The following is a 20790-nucleotide window of genomic DNA, read 5'->3' as shown; positions in this document are numbered from 1 at the left end:
AAATGACAAGAAATGTACAGTGGCACAAGGGGGAAATGGTCCAGCAAGATGCTGAAAACATGTTAAGAGCCCTACCAAGTAAAAGAAAAATGTGGCGCGATTTGGGGGGTTATTGACGTTGCTAGACTCCCCACAACTGGTGGTACAGATGAATGCGGTATCAGAGGCCTCTTGGGTGGCCCACTTTGGGCAACTATCGGGTTGGAAGTGGGCAAGTCTAAATCGGAGGAAACACTGCAAGAGGGGTGGTTGGTCCCACACAGCATGGAAGATATCCCGCCAATAATTGAACGATTAAGTTTGTCTCCAGGCCCCAGCCCGGATAACCAACAAAATGCTGAAAGAATCTCCTGAACAATGGGCTACATTTATCCATATTTTGTTTGGGAAGATTGAGGAGGTAAGAATCCTACTGGACTCCTGGAAGAGAGTGGTTATTGTACTGATATACAAGAAGGGCAATAGTGACAATCCAAATAACTATTGCCCTTCTTGATGTGACTGATAAAATCTTTTCATCCGCACACCTAACAAGATTTAACAGGCGGGCCAAAAAGGAATGACATCTACCAAACTGTGATGTGAATAGGGTAGGAACTAACGCTAACCTAATGGTATTAACATCTTTAGGAGCAGGGTTATGGAAGGCGAAGGAAAAATACATCTAGCCTTTGTGGACTTAGTCCAGGCATTTCATCATTTAGACATGGCAAAGCTATGGGATGAACTACCTGCCTGGAATTGCCCAGGGTCCCCATTGGAACCACTCAAAGTACTGTACAAAGACACTAGCTTCAGAGTAAGATTACATAAAGAAAGATTGTTACCAGAAGTGATTCCAACTGCAAAGGGGCTGAAATAGGATTGACAGTCGCTCCTGTTTTTTTTTTAATCTCTTCTTGGCAAAATTAGAAGGTACACTTGACCAGGCAAGATAAACTGGGCAGCATACTGGTCAGTAGGCTCTTCTATGCAGATCTAGTATTGCTGGACCAAACAGAGGTTTGGCTGCAACGCCATCTTATAAAGCTGGAGGAATACGTTAAGATAAATAATCTCCACATAAATACTGGGAAGACCAAAATCTTAACCCTGAAAAAGCGAAAGGGCTGACAATTAAAACTTCCCATGCAAATTAGGAACTGAAAAAAATAGACCAAGTCAAGGTATACAAATACCTGGCGGTCTACATGTACAAGTAAAGAAGAGACTCCAGAAGAGGAATCCCTCCATAGTAGAACCTTGATGCTAGCAAACTAAGCAGGTTTGATTGAAAGGAAGTTCAGGAGTTTCTTGTTACTGCCAGTCTTAGAATGTTATAAATCAAAGGTGGTCCCAACGGTGTCTTATGAAGCAGAATCACTTTTGGGCATAAGGGAAAACCTGTGGTCACTTCTGGAGGGGGTCTTCTGGAAAAGGGTTTTGAGGGCTCAGAAGTCAATCCCAATTCAGGTCTTGCGACAGGAACTGGGCTTGACTTTCTTGGGGGCTATCATGCAGGGGATAAAGCTATCATTGTACAGAAAATGTATCTTGGAAGATCCAGTGAAGATATTCGAGATCCTAAACAAAATGGACAACAGTAATAATAAGTTAAGATCATGGGTAGTATCATGTAAAGCAGTCTGGAAAGTTTAAATGCATCAGAGGACGACCTAAAAAGAATCCCAGACAAAGTAAAAACTACATTATGGGAACAAGACTTTTTAAAAACTTTCTTTATTGGCATTTCGTATTAAAAACTCCCAACCGTCAACATACCTCCCACCCCCTTGACGGAAATACTGTTTGTTGAGCCGGTGACTAGTAGTATTGATGTAAAAATGTTAAATTGGTATTGATCGCACCCTTCCTAATCATCAAACAACAATAGTCCCATGTGTCCTCCGATATCTCCCTATCCAGTGTTTTTACCCATTCCTCCCGTGATGTCGCAGGTGATGGTCTGTTTTTCAAAGCCATTGTATACAGCTCAGAGAGCACCCTCTGGCCCAGATGCCCCCCCTATCACTTTGTCCAATATCTCTGCTTTTGGGGGTTGCTCAGGGAAGAACGGGAACAGCTGTTGCAGTGCCACACGCAGTCTAATACAGGAACACGTCTAACGCTGAGCGGGCCCCCTTGTCCCTCATTTGAGCAATGGAAATAAACCGTCCGCCTGGGAACAGGTCTGCAAATTTAGGTACTCCTAACGGGCTCAAAGTTACGTAGCCTACCTCACTAGCCAAGGGGATATTCGGGATAAACATAATCGGGAGCTCCTGCGAGTAAAGTATGCTACTGCTAGGTTTCCCTTCCAGAAGGGACCTAGCTCTACACGTCAACTCTACCAAGTTCCGGGGCACCCGTGGGCGGACCTGAGCAGTCCAAATGACGGACCTCAACAGCGCTGGAGACGCAATTGACCGCTCTATCCCCACATGTCTATGTTCAGCCGCCATCCCATACCAATACCGGAGGAAACTGGCCTGCGCCACGGTCTAGTATGATTCAAAATCTGGTAGGGCCAGGCCCCCTTCCCGAACTGGCGCAGTAAGTTTATCCCAAGAGACCCGTGCCTGCTTAACAGCCCAAATAAACTGCGTTACCGACGAACAGAGGTCTCTGAAGTACTTCTTGAGTATTTTTATAGGTACATTAAGAAACACAGAAGTCTGGGAAGAATAAACATCTTAATTGCTGAAATACTAGCAAACAAATTGAGTGGGAGTGAATTCCATCTCTGCATTGCCAGTTTGGCCAACTCAAGTGCCTACCCATAGTTACTACAGTACACCACCTCCTCATTCCTGGCTATCGGGATTCCCAGGTAGCAGGTACTTAGTAGGTCCCACTGGAACCCCCAGATGTCCTGAAACCAACCCAACCCATCCGCCAACGGGAATATAACCGACTTGCTAGCATTCACCTTAAGCCCCGACAGGTCCCCGAATTGTTGAACATCTAACATGACCAGGTCTAGGTTGACCTCGGGGTGATGAATGAACAGAACCATATCATCTGTATATAGCGAAATCACCACCTTGTGAGTGTCGTTGAACCCCCTGATGTATATGTAACTCTCTGACCCTTTTGGCCCACGGCTCTATTGCCAGGGTGAATAACGGGAGACCGGCGGCATCCCTGGCTTGTCCCCCTTTCAAGCGGGATTAATTCAGTTGTCTGCCCATTCACCCTCGCTGTAGCTACCAGTTTTTCATATAAAAGTGACACCAAGGAAAGGAAGAACCGCCCCCCCCCCCCCCCCACTCCCCAAGCCCAATCTGCGCAGAACCGTTAATAGGAACGGCCACTCAATGGAATCAAACGCCTTAGTGGCATCTAACAAAACCGCTGCGACTGGGTCGTCTATCAATAAGGCAGCCATTAGCCCAAACATCCTCCTCAAACCAAACGATGTTGACCGCCCAGGACTAAATCCTGCCTGATCAGCCCTGACCAGAGTTGGCATCAACAGCGCCAATCATGTCGCTAGGATCTTATTGAAAGATTGATGAGCGATACTTGGCGCTACGAGGAGCCATCCCCCCTCCCCCGGTGTCATGATGCCTACCTCCAAAGAGCCAGGCCGGGCCCAGCAACCCCAGAGGCAGACATCATTTTCCCCAGGGAAGTCTCAGCGGGCCCAAGTCGGGGCCATTTGGACTCAGTCCTGGCGCCGTAGGCGCCAGGCTCATAGCGGGCGCCAGGCTCATAGAAGAGGGTATGTGTTTAAGTGCTTGGGTGCACACTTACCTGATGCAGACCTTGCTGCTTCATCCAGGCCTTCTTGAGGCCTGAATGGGACTACTTTACCTGTAGGACTACTTCACCACCCGGGTGTGGTCGGGGAAGGATACATACCTGATTGGTGGAAGGATACATAACAGGAACTTCTTCCAAGGCTATTTAAACCCCACCCGAACAGCCACACGTGCTTCGCGTTGTTCTGCACCTAGCAGCTGGACGCTCACCATGTCAGCTCCTGCATCCTGACTTCAGCCACGCCTGCCAGCACCCTGGAACACCTGCAAGGGGAGAAAGGAAGAGAATAGGAGAAGAAAAGCCCTTACCTGCTAAATCTGCAACCCGGAGTCATTTCTCCAACGGCCCTGAAAAGGAAGACATCATTTTAAAGGCATTTTGTTTCGATCGCTGCAGCGCTGCATTTTACTCACCTTTGCAAGGCGCTTCCATCTTCAGCAGCGATCTTCCGGATTCAGCTACGCCCCGGCGCCTAGAGGAAAAAAGACAAGAACAAAGGTGAGAGGGAGAAAAGGAATAAGGAAAGCTCAGTTTCCTTTTAAGTCTTACCTGTTAGATTATTCCCACTGCATTTCGGGTCCTGCCGCTTCCTGGCATCTCCTGACCCCGGCCCCTATGGGGAAAAAAGACAAAGACATTGAATGAGCGAATGCAAAGACATTACCTGAGCGCTCAGCCAGAACTATTTCACTTCGGGTCGGCGCCATATCTCCGGCACTCCGAACCCCGGCCCCTAAGGGGAAATAGACATAAGCATTAGCGCTTGCTGCAATTAGACAACAAACATTATTATTAAGCTTGAACTTTTGAACAGAACTTTTACAGCGCCTTACCTGAACAGTCAAGCTTACCTGAACTCCCATCAATCCTCAATCCAGTGAAGTAACTGGGTTTCAACGCGCCCCTGCATCAGAAGCAGGATGGAGAGCTCATCCTTCCAAACCCTAAGGAGGGTATCCAACGAGCCAGGGAAGCCAGAATAGAGGGGCCCTTCCTGTCCATCTTCAGAGTTCTGCGCCTCCGTGGGAACCAGGTGAGCATTACAGAACGCGAAGCCTTACCACACTTTCCCACCTGGGCGCTATGGAGACTTCCGAGACAGATCAGCTGGCCCATCTTTTAGGGGAATTACGGGCAGAAGTGCACTCAGCCCGCCAGGAGACTAATGCTCTCAGAAGGGAACTAATCCTATCCAAGGAAAGAACTGATGATCTGGCCAAAAGGTTATTGCAGGGCCAGGCAGAGCACACTCCTTTACCTGTTTCCGGAGATATTTCTACAACAATGTGTTCGAATAACCCGGTACAAATCAATCTACCTGGACACATGCCTTTGGCCCCGTCGGAACGTTTTGCGGGGGATCCCAAGAAATATGCCGTTTTTATGAACCAATGCCGTTTACACTTTTTATGCAGGCCCGGGGCCTTACCCAACGACCAGACCAAAGTAGCCTTTGTACTATCTTACCTCAGTGGCTGTGCTGCCGATTGGTCTATTCCATTGGTAAATCAGGATGATCCCATTCTCCGGGATTTCCAGGGCTTCCAGGCCAGCATGGAAAGATTGTTCGCTCGACACTCGCAGGGACAGGCCCTTGACAACGAACTGCTATCCTTACGACAAGGTAATCAGGATCTTTTGTCCTATATCGCCACCTTTAATAGACTAGTTGTGGAAACCGGATGGCCTGAAAATAAAAGGATCACATTGTTTCATCGAGGCCTGCGCAGAGAGCTTAAAGATGTTATAGCTCAGATAGTAGATCCACCCCAGGCCTGCGCAGAATACATAGACTTAGTGGTTCAATTTGATCACAGACTTCAAAATAGAAAAGCAGATCGGCTCAAGTATGAAACCAGAGTACCTATCAAGACCCACGTTAACTCCAAGAGTACTGACGATTCCGAACCTATGCAAATTGGCAGTGTTAAAGGACCATTAACGCAGAAGGAACGAGAGAGAAGGCGACAAATGCAACTTTGTCTGTATTGCGGAACTTCCGGTCACTTTCTTCAAAGTTGTCCAGTTAAACCACCCAAGAAGGTCGTTGGAGCCACTGATAACGAGTTATTGACACCTGGTTCGGGAAACGACCTAGCCCGACAAGCGTAGGGGTCCGCTTGCCGAGCTTGAAAACAAACTCTTTGACCTCGCATTTTGTCATGCCAATGGTGCTTGTGAACCCAAAACAGCCTCAGCAGTTGCATGCTATAAAAGCATACATAGACAGTGGAGCTATTGGAAATTACATAGACCGTGAATTGGCTTCCAGGATTAAGCTTCCTCTCTGCCCGAAAGTAACCCAAGATGTAATTACTACAGTTGATGGAGCCGAAATAGCCTCAGGGCCTGTAACGCATTCCACAGTTGAAATCACTCTGGTGGGTCAGGACGGACATCGGGAAACAATCGTGTTTGATGTGATCAAGGCCCCACAATTTCAAGTACGTCTTGGTATCCCTTGGTTAGAAACACATAATCCGAGAATAGACTGGCGAGCAAAGAAGATAACTTTTCCTGATTGTGAACCAACCTGTTACCCAAGGAATCCAGCTATGGGTCTAGCCTCTAACTTCCACCCCTGTACAGCTACCATCTGAATACCAAGACGTTTTTCAGAAAGAGCAGGCTAACACCTTACCTCCCCATCGATCTTACGATTGCCAAATCGACTTGGTACCCAACGCACAACTACCTTGTAGCAGGATTTATGCTCTTACTGAACCTGAGAACCTGCATTTGCACCAGTATTTGGATCAATACCTGGCCAATGGCTTCATTCGCCCATCAAAGTCACCAGTCTCTTCCGCTTTGTTCTTCGTACCTAAAAAGGAAGGAGACCTTAGGGCCTGTATTGACTACCGCGCCCTAAATCAGATAACGATCAAGAATCGTTACCCTTTGCCCCTGATACCTGAGCTTATCGACCAAGTAAAAGATGCTCGTGTGTACACCAAGCTAGATCTCCGAGGAGCTTACCACCTGGTACGTATAAAAGAGGGCGACGAGTGGAAGACTGCATTCCGCACCAAATTTGGGCTCTTCGAATATCAAGTAATGCCCTTCGGTTTGTGCAACGCACCTGCCGCCTTTCAGTACTTCATGAATGATGTTCTTCGGGAACTTATCGATGTTTGTGTCATCGTTTATATTGACGACATCCTGGTGTATTCCTCCTCAGAATCTGATCACAGAAACCATGTTAGGGCAGTTCTTGAGAAATTGCGCCAGCACAAATTATTTGCCAAGCTCGAAAAATGCGTTTTTCATACCACAGAAGTGGAGTTTCTCGGATTCATCCTGACACCTCAAGGAATCCGAATGGACTCGCGGAAAGTGGACGCCATTCTCAAATGGCCATCTCCTAGCTCTGTGAAGGGAGTGCAGAGCATGCTTGGCTTTGCCAATTTCTATCGAAGGTTCATGCCGGAATTTTCTCCAACTGTTCAACCCATCACAGCTCTCCTAAAGAAAAATAAACGCTTTGAATGGACTCTTGAGGCTGAACAAGCCTTTCAGGACCTGAAAACCAAATTCACCTCTGCACCTGTATTGAAGCACCCGCGCCCAGATCTCCCTTACATCGTGGAAACCGATGCATCCAGTTCGGCCATGGGAGCGGTCCTGTCGCAAAGAGACCAAGAAACTAACCAACTACACCCTGTAGCCTTTTGGTCCAGAAAATTCTCTCCACCTGAACTCAATTACGCAATTACCGACAAAACTACTGGCTATTAAATCAGCTTTCAAGGCTTGGCGTCACTATCTTCTCGGTGCAAGACACACCATCACCGTAATTACGGACAACAGAAATTTGCAGTATTTAAAGACGGCCAAAGCTCAATCTTCGCGACAACTCCGATGGGCTTTATTCTTTGCGGAATTTGATTTTGTAATTACCTATCGCCCTGGCTGCAAGAATGGTAAGGCAGATGCCTTATCCCGGATAGGCATGGAAGAACCCAATTTGAGTTTAGAACCTGTGCCAATCATACCGGAACAAAGAATTCTGGGCTTGACTTCATTGCAAACCATTGAGGACATCCAAGCTCAAGTAAAACAGCTTTTTGACTCTTCTGCCTTACTGGAATGGAGTCAAAAGGGTCCTCACTACACCGTTAAGGATGATTTACCCTACTTCCAAGAGCGGTTATTTCTGCCAAGTAAAGAATTGCAGGAACTTGTCATTACCCGTCATCATAAATCATTAATGGAAGGACACCCCGGTATCGCGAAAACAGAAGAAAAGATCAAACGCCACTTCTGGTGGCCTTCTTGGAGAAAAGACAGTCATTTGTGTTGTCTTGGGGAATCTGTGCCCAAAATAAGAGTCAAAAGAAAAGGCCAGCTGGCCTACTTCAACCTTTGGACATTCCACCAGCACCTTGGCACACCTTGTCAATGGACTTTATAACTGACCTGCCTCCTTGTGGTGGTTACAACACGATTCTCGTAATAGTGGATCTATTCTCCAAAATGGCCCATTTTATCCCTTTAAAAGGATTGCCGTCAGCTTCCACCTTGGCCAAGGAATTTATGGAAAATATAGTGCGGTTACATGGTTTCCCTTCCATATTAGTCTCAGACCGTGGAAGTCAATTTATCTCCCACTTTTGGAAGAAATGTTGCCAACTAGCACAAATAGACATGTGGTTATCCACCAGCCACCACCCCCAGACCGACGGACAAACCGAGAGAACCAATCAGACTCTCGAGCAATATCTGCGGTGCAAGTTACACCAATCCGAGTTAAATTGGAAAGACATCCTTTGGATTTCAGAATATGCATACAACAATTCACTGCATTCTGGAACCGGACAGACTCCTTTTTATACCCTGTATGGTCACCATCCTCGGACCTCTGACCTAGATCCACCTCTGACCCTGGAGATGCCTGCAGTAAATCACCTACATTCCACAATAACCCAAGCCTTCAAAGAAGCTACAACCCACTTACAGCAAGCCAAGAAAAAGTATAAAGAAAACGGTGATTTGCACCGAAGTAAAACTCCTTACCAAGTAGGAGATCAGGTATGGCTAGCAACTAAACATCTACCCCTCAAGGGTCAGCGAACTTTTAATCCCAGATTCATTGGGCCTTACCCCATCAAAGCTATTATCAACCCAGTGGCCTTTAAACTCGATTTACCATCCAACATGCGGATTCATCCCGTTTTTCACGCATCTCTTCTAAAACCAGTACAACCTGGAACCAGACTGTCTGAGCCCCCAGGCCCTGTCCAAATTGATGGAGAATTAGAATTCGAAGTGAAAGACATTTTAGATTCCAAGATAGTTAAGTCGAAACTCTTCTATCTTGTTGATTGGAAAGGATATGGACCTTCGGAAAGATCTTGGGAACCCAGTAACTATGTTCACGCACCACGATTAATTCAACGTTTCCATCGAAGATTCCCGCACAAACCAAAACCCCCGGAGGAAAAGACCTTGGGAGGGGCCTTGAGGGGGGGGGTACTGTCATGATGCCTACCTCCAAAGAGCCAGGCCGGGCCCAGCAACCCCAGAGGCAGACATCATTTTCCCCAGGGAAGTGCCCTTTGGACTCAGTCCTGGCGCCTTAGGCGCCAGGCTCATAGCGGGCGCCAGGCTCATAGAAGAGGATATGTGTTTAAGTGCTTGGGTGCACACTTACCTGATGCAGACCTTGCTGCTTCATCCAGGCCCTCTTGAGGCCTGAATGGGACTACTTTACCTGTAGGACTACTTCACCACCCGGGTGTGGTCGGGGAAGGATACATACCTGATTGGTGGAAGGATACATACCAGGAACTTCTTCCAAGGCTACTTAAACCCCCCCCAAACAGCCACACGTGCTTCGCGTTGTTCTGCACCTAGCAGCTGGACACTCACCGTGTCAGCTCCTGCATCCTGACTTCAGCCACGCCTGCCAGCACCCTGGAACACCTGCAAGGGGAGAAAGGAAGAGAATAGGAGAAGAAAAGCCCTTACCTGCTAAATCTGCATCCCGGAGTCATTTCTCCAACAGCCCCGAAAAGGAAGACATCATTTTAAAGGCATTTTGTTTTGATCGCTGCAGCGCTGCATTTTACTCACCTTTGCAAGGCGCTTCCATCTTCAGCAGCGATCTTCCGGATTCAGCTAGGCCCCGGCGCCTAGAGGAAAAAAAGACAAGAACAAAGGTGAGAGGGAGAAAAGGAATAAGGAAAGCTCAGTTTCCTTTTAAGTCTTACCTGTTGGATTATTCCCACTGCATTTCGGGTCCTGCCGCTTCCTGGCATCTCCTGACCCCGGCCCCTATGGGGAAAAAAGACAAAGACATTGAATGAGCGAATGCAAAGACATTACCTGAGCGCTCATCCAGAACTGTTTCACTTCGGGTCGGCGCCATATCTCCGGCACTCCGAACCCCGGCCCCTAAGGGGAAAAAGACATAAGCATTAGCGCTTGCTGCAATTAGACAACGAACATTATTATTAAGCTTGAACTTTTGAACAGAACTTTTACAGCGCCTTACCTGAACAGTGAAGCTTAACTGAACTCCCATCAATCCTCAATACAGTGAAGTAACTGGGTTTCAACGCGCCCCTGCATCAGAAGCAGGATAGAGAGCTCATCCTTCCAAACCCTAAGGAGGGTATCCAACGAGCCAGGGAAGCCAGCATAGAGGGGCCCTTCCTGTCCATCTTCAGAGTTCTGCGCCTTCGACGCCGCGCCTCCGTGGGAACCAGGTGAGCGTTACACCCGGGCTTCCCCGGCTTCAACAACACTACAACCACCGCCTCTCTAAGAGACTCCGGTAACCGGCCCTCGGATACAGCTTCCTGGTATACTCGCAGCAAGTATGGCGCCAGTTTGTCGACGTAGCATTTATAGAATTTGGCCGTGAAGCCATCTGGGCCCGGGGATTGCCCACCTGGCAACGACTTTATAGCCCCCACCACCTCCTCCAACGTCACTGGTGTATTCAACCACTCCCGCTGCCCCTCTGAGCGCCAATACAATCCCACCTGATAGAGGTAATCATCAATGTCTGCCTGTACGGCGTGTGACTGGGAAGCATACAGGTGACTATAGAATTTCTAGAATTCGCAGACTATCGCCTCGTCTTCAAAGTGATCCAGCCCTCCCTCATCCGTAATTACCGCCACCCTGTTCCCTGGAATGTTCAACCGAGTGGCCTTGGGGAGCGATCGCCCCGGAGCCTGACCTTCGCCGTATTTCCGAGGGGCCGACCTATCCCACTCATATTGCACCTCCCACTGGGCCATATATTCTTGAAGGTTCCGCATTATGTCCCCTTGCTGAGCCCTGGGTGGAGTGGGTGTCGCCTCCTGTAAGGCACGTATCGCCTCTTCCTTCTCAGCCAAGTCCTTACGTATCCTCTTCAAAATTCCCGATTCTTTGACTATGCATTCCCCCTTATCACACATTTAAACCCTTCCCACAGGGTGCCCATCGAGGACACCGACCCCTCATTCATCTCAAAATATTTATCTATAGCGCTCGATAGCTCATCTCTAAAGACTACATCTGAGTTCATTACTCCTGAATCTCAACGGGGGCCTCGTCCCCGCCCACCCCCTCAGCCGGATAGTTAACAAGACGGGAGCATGATCAGAGAGAGTGCAGGCCAAGATTTCCAACCCTGTGGTCTGCCCCATGAGCCCTTCAGACACCAGAAAGTAGTCCAGCCCTGCAGCCAAATTATGCAGAGCGGAGTAATGTGTAAATTGGTTTACCAACAGATTTCTTACCCTCCATACATCTTCAAGTCCCCACACAGAGAGCATGCCCCGGACCTTGACAGAACTCCTACTGCTCGAGCGCGGGGTGCTCCCTATCTGATCCAGCACAGAGTTATAATCCCCCACCCACAGAATTTCTCCTTCAGGGATAACCACCAGCTGTCTGTCAACCCACTCCAACGACGGTCGTATCCTGGTTATGGCCACAGTAGCAAATCAGTGTGTACAGCCTTCCCCGAATAACACCCTGCAATACGAGTGCTCTGCCCCCCTGGTCTTTTAGGCACTTGGTCAGCTGAAAACCCACCGAACTATGCACCAAGATGTACACCCCTCTGGAATATGAAGAGTAGGAGGAGAAGTACCGATGGCACCCCCAGCTCTTGCCGAACCTAGATTCTGAATATGCCGTCAGTTGGGTATCCTGGAGAAAGGCCATCGCCACTTGGTGTCATCACAGGTATTGTAAAACTTTGACACTTAGGTGGGCTGTTAAGGCCCTTGACATTCCAGGTCATAAGTTTAAGTGTCACCATTAAGAAACAGCTTGAATCCTGTTTTCCATAAGCCTCTTGTTGTCCCGCATATTCACACCTCTCGTACCTCTAAATCCCCACCACCCTCCCCTACCAACAACCACCCAACTTGTCGGGGCATCACCCACCTCCCCCTACTCCAGCACCCCCCCTCCAACGCTGGGCACCCCAACTATCCGGCTCCCCAGTTGTCCATAACACACTAAACCAGCTTTTGCGCCGGGGGCAGCTACAAGCCCTACCCGCCAGCATGCTACTCCGGGTATTCCGACTCCTGTTCAGATTATCAGGCTCGGACATGATGACAGACCTCTTGCCCGGAGACCAAGTACACTCAGGCTCCATGTCAGCATTATTGCCCCGTTGCTCGGGTACCCTGGGTTACATATCCAGAAAGGGTGTGGCTTCATCAGGTGTTTGGAAAAAGAGTGACCTGCCATTATGTTCACATCCAGAAATGTTCTCCTAGCCGCTTGCACTTTATCTGAGAAATTGGGGAAGAGCTTCATGGCGTCTCCCTTGCAAGTGACAGGTCCTTTCTCTCGCCTTCCGGAGCGCAGTGTCCCGGTCTCGATAATTCAATAGACTGGCTATCAGGGGTCTCGGCAGAGCTACAGGGATCCGTTTCCTCTTGCTAGGGATTCTGTGTGCCCTCTCCACGATGCATATTGGGGAGAACCCTTCAGGACCCAGCATATTCCTTCAACCAGGGCTTCCATGTCCCTTTAGTCTGCCGATTCAGTCAAGCCTACAATTCTTGTTATTTCTTCTCGACCTCGATTCGAGATCCTCCTGCTTTCTCCTCGAGCTCCTTCAGTGCCCTCCTCACTCCAGACATGTCTCCCGAGACAGACACTGAGGCTGCCATGTCTTCTACTCCGGATATCCGTCCCTCTGCCTCATCCAGTCTCTCCCTAGGTTTATCTAGACGGACCTGCATGTGGTCAACCTTACAGGTCAACCTGGCTTGGCTGTAGTCGTACGCAAAGGTTCAAGCACAAAGGTTAGCCTCTGGCCTTCCACACTTCATTTTTACTTGCTTATAAAATAAACCCATTGGGAATTGGACTTACATTTTGACTACCTAAAAAATTCATTTCACTCCCAACTTATAAAAAAGAAAACAGCAAAATACTCCCACTTCAAGCTCTTACTTGGAGCACTGCCGCAGTATGTGCAAGAATGGAAATAAAAAGAGCATTACATTGCATGCAAATAGTAAATAGAAGTAGGGGACTACTTCAATTGCTAGCAGAGATGACTAATTTAAACCATTATAAAACATTTTTATTTTTTTTTATTAAAGCTTTCAGCATACAAAAATACAAGCTTTTGCTTATGTACAAATTTTTCCCTCCTCCCCATGCACAAGCCAGACCTCTCCCAAGTCTTCTCTCTTTGTTCTTAAGTCGAGGTTTGGCTATTTGTTTTTTTTTTAGTTCTCCTTGTTGATAATAATCTTAATTCTCTTCCAATCTCTTTAGCATTGATTCTAGGAAAATACCCAGACCTTTAACAGTTTTTTTTACTTGGATCGTCATATAAAGCTGACCACCATAAGTTGGCGTCCAGATCACATGATGGAGGCAATGTTGGTAATAGTAAACAACCCCTTTCAGATCTGAGTTCAGGGCAGAACAACATTAGGTGTTGAGACGATTCTTCTTTTTTGCATAATCTGCATAATTTTGCCTTTACCAGTCCGTATCTGAACAGATTGATCTTTGTTCTTAAAATGTCCAGACGAAAGCGCATTATTAGATCTCTATGATTCCGATTTGCGCTTTTTTCTAGGTATCCAGGCAATGTCAGCGGACATCTAGTCATCTTGTTTGATAAGGTGTGATGGTTCGACGCTACTCTCGCACGCTCTGTTTCTGCCCAATCGATTGAAAATAAAAGTATTTTTACCCTCTTAGGATGTCTCAGAAGGGCTTCCGTCGTGACTTTTAGATTTTGCAGCAGATCGTTACATTTCGCTTTCCATTCATCCAGTGGCCAAAAGGGCATTTTTCCTGCTTCCTTGTTCAGTATTTGGTATTGAGGTGGACAGCTTTCTAAAGATATTTTTCTGTATGTGGCTAGTGTTTTCCAGATGATTCGGGCTTGCATTGAATGCAATCCTAACTCATTTCGTATGATACCTATCGGAATACATATCGGAATGTTCAGCAATTTTCGCCAAAATCTGGCTTCAAGTTTATCCCATGTTTCCCAAGGGATTCTCAGGGCCGTTTCGCCAGCTTATGTCACAGTGGGAATGACCTTTGCATTGTAGAATTCCACAATCGGGCGCATGGAGAATTTACAGAACTTTCTTTTCAATATTAATGCCTGTGATGTTAATTGGTCCATTTTCCTCTGCAAATGTTCAATCCACGGTTGGTCACTCCAATTGGCACTTACAATTGCTCCCAGGTACTTTGTGTTTTTAACTGTTATCCGGTCATTCTCTATGTGCCATCTAAAAGGTTTTTTACTTGCAGGACCTGCTTTTTTAATTATCATTACCACTGTTTTTTCAGGATTGATTTTTTGTTCAATTTCTTTTAGATGTATATTCAGAGCTTCTAGTTTTTTTTGTAGACCCATTTCTGTTTTGTCCATCACTATAAGATCGTCAGCATATAAGAGATGACCAATTTTCATTTCTCCTATTTTAGGCGAGCATTCTCTTGATGGTTCCAAGCAGTCCTTTACTTCTAAAATATAGAAGTTATAGAGTATAGACGCTAGGGGGCAACCCGGTTTTAGCCCACAGGTTGTTGTTATTGCCTGCGTTAAGTTTCCCTTTTGGTCCAATCTGACTCGCATCGATGTATTTGTATGGAGAGATTTAATGGCTTCTATTAGGTCTAATGGACAGCCTTTTTCTTTCAATTTGGACCAGAGAATTTGACGGTCTACTCTGTCAAAGGCTGCCGCCATATCTATTGGGGCGATAAACAATTTTTGATTTTCATGAATGGTCTTTGCTTTTAGCAGGCTGAGGATTAAGAGGTTTAAACTGCAGTCTACATTTTCCACAAAACCCGCTTGTCTGTGATCGAAATTACCAGATCTTAGTATCCATTCCTTTAATCTTTTCAAGAGAATGCCCGCAAAAAGTTTACCTAAGACATCCAGCAGGGATATGGGACGATAATTCTCCGGACAAGCTCTGTCTCCTTTTTTATGGATTGGAATAGTAATTGAAGTTGTCCAAGATTCTGGTATGTGACCCATTTTTACTATTCGTGCAAAGAGAACAAAGCACATGTGTGCCCATACCTCTGGAGCTTGCTTTAAGATTTCATTCGTGAGGCCATCAGGCCCTGGTGGTCGCAATCTGCTTGCTTTTTTTTATCAGTGCCAAGATTTCACTTGAAGTGAATTCGATATCCCAACCTTTTTTATTTTTGTCATCTTGTAGAATTTTGTCTGTTATGGGCTCTCGATTATATTTTTCTTGAAAATATTGTTCCCACGTTGTTTCATTTATTGGATTGAGTTGTTCCTCACTTTGTTGGTTTCTTTTCTGATTTAGCAGTGTCCATAGATATTTTGCATTTTTGTTTCTCATCGCCATTAACATGTATTCAGAGTCTTTTTGAAATAATAGTGCTCTATGGGACTTGGCCCAGTTTCGATAACCTTTTTTAAATTCTTTCTTTTTTGTTTGCATGTCATCATAGGCAATATTCTGTTTTTTTAAGGCTCTTAGGTCTCTCGCCAGCTGTCGTTTTTTTTTTCGCTATATCCTCATTGAAACAATGCATCCTGCTTTTTGTGGTTCTTTTATTTGTTTCTGTGGTCACTTTAAAGATTTTAAGACACGATTTGTACTCCACGTCTTTTCCTGTTATAGTAGCCCATTTATTTATTGAATTTGTTAACATGGGAATCATTTGTGTTGTTATCCTCAGTCTGTTTCGCCCCTCATTTACACCGACTCCTGTAGGCCAAGTATTCCTAGGTACCACATCCCTTTTATGTTCTATTGCTGGATCTGTGCATGTGAGGATTAATATTTTGTGGTCACTACTTTTTGTTGGTAAGATTTTTAAGGTGAGTATTCTGTCAAAAGTTTTCCGGTAAACAAAGAAGTAGTCTAATGTTGCGCTTGAATTATGTGATGACCAAGTCGATTGTCCTTCCAGATCTCCTTGGACATTTCCATTTACTTGCAAGAGATCACGGTTCTCCATTTCAATCTCCCAATCTCTTGCTCTTGATTGTTTTTGTCGATTGCAACTAGACAAATTTGCCTGCGGATTTTTGGTTTTACCACAGGAGATGTTTAGATCACCACATATTATTAATGACGGATTATCATATTCTGACCTCAATTGGTCTATGTGATTAGTTAGTAATTCCAGGAATACTTGTCCATCTTTTGCTTTTGTGTTCCAATATAGATTACAAATGATTAGTGTGTTTTTTTCTTTGTGTATCACTTCCTTTTGTATCCTGTTGCATAATTATTTGTATCAATGGTGAGGGGTGTATCGTACGAATTACATTTCCGCCATATGTGTTTTTTATGATAGTTAATAGACCTGCGGAGGGTCTACCTTTTTTTCCTTTGAGAGCTTTATTTAAATAACAAGTTGCTCCATGTATGTATGGCTGTTCTTGCAGCCAGCACTCTTGAATACAGCCGATATCTGCATTTAGAATTTCTTTATTTAGCTTTTCAATCAAATGAAAGAAGCCTCTTGTATTCCAGGAAGCAAAACTTGTTGATCCTCGGGGTCCTAGTCCTTCGGTCTAATGATTTTTTTCATTTATTTTCATATTCAAAGTTTCCGCTAGCCAGCCCCAGGATTTTTCAGCATCTATTTTAGGTACAATAGGACGGTCATAATTTGTTTGCTGGACGAGATTCCCTTTCACATTTCCTTTAATTTTCATACGTAAAGCATTTGGGCCCCGTAATACTGTTGGTGAGAAACGTATAGGTCTGTAGTCCACTGCCTCTTCATTTTGGGTTTTGCAGGCATTTTTTTGTTGTTCTTCAACGCTTGTTTTCTTAATTGTGTCCCTGTTTATATCCTTTTCTCTCTGTTGCGGACATTCTGTTTTAACATCAAAGCCCAAAACCCGCAGGTCATCCGCCGCTAAGCATATTGCGTTCATAACTGCCTCTGAATTGAAGTGTATGTGAATTCTGTCCAAGTCTTCTTCGTTTGGAAATTCCACAATTCGTATATCTTTTGGTTCAATCACTCTCAATTGAGGCACGTTGTGCAAGAGTTTCATTAGGTTTGATCTATTTAGGATCAAACCATCCTGTGCTCTTAGAACTCTCTCCATTCTTAGTTTTAGGGTGTTATTATGATTGCCATAGGGTTCAAGATTATTCTTGTCGCTTCTTTGGTCCTTCTTCTCTACATTTTTGTTCCTATTCTTCATTCTCGAGCTCTTGGGGTTTTGGGTGCTCCAGCTTTCTCGTTCTTGTTCTGATTGTTTGATCATATCTTTTAGCACCTGGCCTTGCTTTTTTTCCAAGTCCTTTTTTAGTCCAATCTGCGTTCTTTTTTTTGTTGCAAAGTTTGAAAGGTCGAAGCTGGTACTTCAAAACATTCCGGAGCATTACTTTCCTGGTGCTCATGCTCTTCACATTCCTCAGCTGACTCTTGCGAGCTATCATCCTCCAACCGACAAGAGCAACACAGACTCTTGAACATAGGACTCATTTATGGAGCTTTCTAATGTACTCTCTAATTCCACATCTTTAATGGATTCTCTTGCTTGGTTCTTTACTTGCTCTACATCGTCCTTTTTTTTTATTATTGGCGGTGCTTGTTGGATAGACTTCGTTATCTCTTTACCTATGGGCTTTAAATTTCTAATGAACTGCCATTTTTGATTGGGCAAATTTTTAGTTTTTTTGTTCAATTTTTCCATGACATCTTTTAGTCTTTTGATTGATTTTTCCGAGGTTTCATTTAATTTTTCCATCTTATCTATTCTGTTCGATTCTTTAGGGTTTTCAATGCTGAATAATGGATAAGTACCATTAGGCTGGTTTTCGCAGTTATTATCAATGACCTGTGTCGGTGGCTTATTTTTCCAGGGACTCTCCCTGTTTTCCCTCTGTTCTTTGGGAGCCAGGTGCCAGTGTTCGATTGACTGTAAATTCAGTCTTTCTTGTGTTTTCGGTTGCAATTTTTTTGTTCAACTCAACCATCACATTTACCTTTCTTTGTTCCTCACTTGGCCTTAACTCTCTGTCCATTGTTTCTGTTGAGGTACTTTTGACCTCATATTGGACGTTGTTTTTGTAACTCTCTGTTTTAAGTAAGTTAATAGTGTCCCTGAAACAATGCAAAAATGCACTCGTCTTCCCGAGCTTCCTCAATTAGCTCGATTAGCGTCTTTACTATAACGTTTTCTGATGCTTTCTCATGGATCTTTCTTTTTTGTTCATCCTCAAAATGTTTTTCTACACTTGTTAATTTGGACTGGATTTGAGCCAATAAATTCGATTGATCCCTACCATTTTCGTGCAGTGCCTCTTATAACTTCAAATACGGTGCAAGTGCTATAGTCATCATTGATCCTACTGCAGCTTGCATGTTTGCACAGATATCAGTAATTGGCCAAGGATTATGTTAAGGTGCTGTTGCACTTTCAAAATGTTTTTCTTTATTTTCGGCCGAATTTAGACCCGGCTCAGTTTGTTCTTCGTCTTCCAACTGCAAGTCCGCAGGTAGGGTGCTGCTTAGATCCTGAGGGACATCTTCCTTTGCTTTTTGAGAATTCAAAGTAAGGTCACCTTGATGTTCTGATGTTGATTTGTCATTTGTGACCTCTTCGATACTTATGTCTTCTGTTCTTCCATTTTCGTTTTTTTATCTCCATTTTTTCCGAACTCATGTGTGCACTCGATTTGTTTGCGTCCATTTCTTCAAAGAATTTTTTTACTCGCGGTATCTGAGGAGTGGACGTGTTTTTTGGTTCCTTGAAAGACAGCTTTTTAGATTCTTCCGGTTTTTCTGAATGTTTTTGTTTTGGTGCGATTTCGATTGTTGCAGGAGCATTTGTCATTCCTATGCTTTCTGTGATCATGGCGTCTTTAGGTAGATTGCAGTTACCACTTGTCTGGTTCTGGTTGTGCATTGTCAGAGCTTAATTGCTCACATCGGCCGGACGCTAACAGAAGGTCATGGTCTGACATTTCCATTTCGTCTAGTTGTTGATTGGAGTCCATGATCCCAGTTGCCAGGCTCATGTCTTTCTGTAAAGTAGTTACATCTTTCTTTTTAAAGTGCCATCTGATAGTTCTTATCCCTGAAAGGGACTTTGCACGCGGTCTGAATTTCTGAGTAGCAGATGGTTTCAAGAGATCGCCAGCCCCATTTAATAGATTGTTGTTTTTGTTTTTCCTTGAGTCAAAGATTTTTGTGTGTTAGCTTGCAAATGGCCCTTTTCAATGTCACACATTGGCTCTTTGTTAATGGAAGACAAGGTATTTGGTTTACTATCACTGGCTTTCTGTGCATTTTGTTTTGTCGTGGAAGACTTTGTATGTGGTGCTTGTAAACTTTCCATGCCTTTTAAAATGGCTGCCGCTTCACTACTCTCAGAGTATACTTGGTATAAATGTTTTTGGGGCTTTATTTTTTTGTTTGTTGATTGTTATGTTTTTTTTTTTGTTAAGAAAGAAGCTTCTTCCTGCGGCAAACAGAAGACTTCTTTATTTGCCGCACTCGCAGCGGACACTGCTTCCCTCCAAGGAAGCGAGTCGCCTACCAGCGGTGTGCCCCCCAACGCACACGACAACTCCGTGGTTCTGCCTGGACCACTCTTCGGGAATCCGGCCTTGTGCGCACGCGCAGCGCCACTGCACCCGTGCGCGTCGCAGTCGTCCCCATCGCAACCCACGGCAAGCCCCCGCTGAGCGCAGACCCGGGCAACGGCGGACCGTTGGACCCATCCATCCCAGGTAAAGATGTTTCAATAGGTGTGTGACAAGGGGGGCAAGGTGTGCATGGGTCAAGGGGTGGAACAGGGGGAGCACCCCAGCTAATCCAGCATCATTCGTGGTGGTACTCACCGCCTCTACTTTGTCCCATGAGTTACCCCCAACAACAGCACGCAATTTCTTACGGGTACGGGGTACCTGAGAAATCACTGCGTCGCCAGGGATCAGGGCGGGTGTGTGGTCCATGTTTGTTGTTCTTCTCACACCACGCCGAACACTCGCCAAACGCTCCGCTAGGAGCAGTGGTATTATAGTGGAGGGTCCGCCTCCAGCCTCCAGCCGTAATAGAGGTAGTAGAGTCACTCAGGCAGCAAAAAAGGAGTTGTGGCAGGTCCCAGGTCCAAACACTTGCCACTGATGCAGAACATTGTGCTGAGGTGCAGAGATGGCTGTATTGTCAGTGACTATGTAACAGCTGGACCAAATTTTTTGGAGGACTCAGCTGTATTCTATGGGTTGCAGTATAAGAGGGGGAATGGGTATTATAAATAGTCTATCAACCCCTACCTAGGTCAACATGCAATCAATGATAAAGACCCTGCACTCCCACCACTGGCCTATTGTATACAGGTCCCATTTCACTAGCTCACAATGCACCTGCCAATGCCTCCATCTCGCTCTCTCGCATTGATGCACAGAATCCCATGTGCAGCAAAATAAGCATCTGTGAGTTGGCAGATGAGAGGGAATGGTTATCATTAAAATAAACTGAAAATACTTCACTTGAAGAAACAAATCTAAATATATGTTAAAGCCGTTTTGCTGTCCATACCTTTACTGAAGTAAAGAACTAAGGGGGCAAAACATGTATTGT

This window comes from Ambystoma mexicanum, chromosome 14 (assembly GCF_040938575.1).
Source record: "Ambystoma mexicanum isolate Mex_15411 chromosome 14, UKY_AmexF1_1, whole genome shotgun sequence".
NCBI classification, from domain to species: domain Eukaryota; kingdom Metazoa; phylum Chordata; class Amphibia; order Caudata; family Ambystomatidae; genus Ambystoma; species Ambystoma mexicanum.
This window is presented reverse-complemented; position numbering follows the sequence as displayed.